Raw genomic sequence first — 1,440 nt, forward strand, 5'->3', positions numbered from 1 at the left:
TTTTTTTTTTTTTTTTTTTTTTTTTTTTTTTTTTTTTTTTTTTAGCTCAGAGCTTCAGAGGATTCAGTCCATGGCTGCTTGACTCTTCTATATTGGGCCAGTGGTGGCCTAGACCATCATGGTAGAAGCAGGTGTCAGTAGAAGAAGCCTATTCACCTCATGGCACTTGGGAAACAAAGAGACTGCAAAAGAAGGTGTTGGGGTCCCAACATCCCTTTCAAGGACAACCCCTCAATGGCCTAACTTCTGTCTGCTGCATGATAACCAACTGTTCTGCCTGCTCACTAGGCCCACTGAGCTAGAGGTTCTGCTGCCTGCACCTCCCCAGAGGTTTCAACACCTGAGCCCTAAGGGAACATTTAACTGAGGATTTAACCACAGTACCTGTGGACTTAGTGTGAGCTACCTGCAGTCCCAACTGATGGCTGTCTGATCAAGGTTGAATATTTTAAGAGTCTGATTTCTCTGCCTTTACCCTGCCTAGTTTATTAGACCAATGAAGGGGGAAATACGTCTATATCTATATCTATATATCTCACATATATCATCAGTCTTTGTAGACACTTGCACAGCTCCTAGGGCAGCATCTTCTGTATAGAAAGCCCCACTACATACTTGTGAAATGTTTAGTAAAATAATCATTGCATTTTCAGAAACTATATCATCTATTCCTTGTGTTCTGGAAGATTTTAAAGTTTTTTTTCTATTTTAATTTTTATTGACATAACTGGAAAATGCTAGGAACTAATCACCTCACAAAATTATTTTTGCCCAAAAATAACTACTCTCACTGACATTTTGAGGGTGATCATGATTTTCCATTTAAATAATGTAGTGTAAATAAGAAATTAATATGTGATTGTAATGTGCACAGATGGTTCCTGGGACGTGCTATTATGGAATGAGTCCTTCTTGAAAAGAAACATCAAAGCTTCACGTGATGGTGAGACACCCGAGGTACTGAGCACGAAGTCTTATTCGCGCTCTTCTACCATTCAGTCCTTGCCTTCCCTCTGCCTTCAGGGAAGGGCAACAGAAGGTACTATCCTAGACCACGGGGCCAACAGACTCTGGGATCTGTCCTTGGGTGATTTTGTAAACGGTCCTGTACGGAGGGGATGAGGTGAATAATGTTTTAAACTTGCTTAACTTGGATGTTAGAGCTACGAATTCACACGCAGGCACACACAGTACAGACACAGGAAAATATCCTAAATGACTAATAAAGCAAGAATCGAGTTGGTGATTTGCCATGAGGACAGCGTTGCAGGAGCCTCTTTGCTCCTCCTACAGGGTCTCAGTCAGACCAAGGCCACAGCAAATGACCAGTCAATCTTGAGTGATGATAGACAGCTGATGCGCACTGACAGAATTCCCTCTGGAAACTCTCCTGGGCTCTCCAGCACAGGAGACTTTGACATGTGTTGGACAAACCTGTTT

At 42.2% G+C, this 1,440-nt stretch overlaps 1 long non-coding RNA gene across 1 annotated transcript in view; it reads left to right on the forward strand.

Annotated features, from left to right (window-relative positions):
- The window catches only part of LOC104867089, a 46,042-nt gene extending 45,410 nt beyond the window's left edge, over positions 1-632 (forward strand). Inside the window, exon 4 of the long non-coding RNA XR_781673.2 lies at positions 46-632. This is a non-coding gene — a long non-coding RNA (uncharacterized LOC104867089). The remainder of the gene's footprint in view (positions 1-45) is intronic.
- Positions 633-1,440: the final 808 nt, after the last annotated feature.

The sequence above is a fragment of the Fukomys damarensis genome, unplaced genomic scaffold (genome assembly GCF_012274545.1).
Source record: "Fukomys damarensis isolate Sample0158 unplaced genomic scaffold, DMR_v1.0_HiC HiC_scaffold_15, whole genome shotgun sequence".
NCBI classification, from domain to species: Eukaryota; Metazoa; Chordata; class Mammalia; order Rodentia; family Bathyergidae; genus Fukomys; species Fukomys damarensis.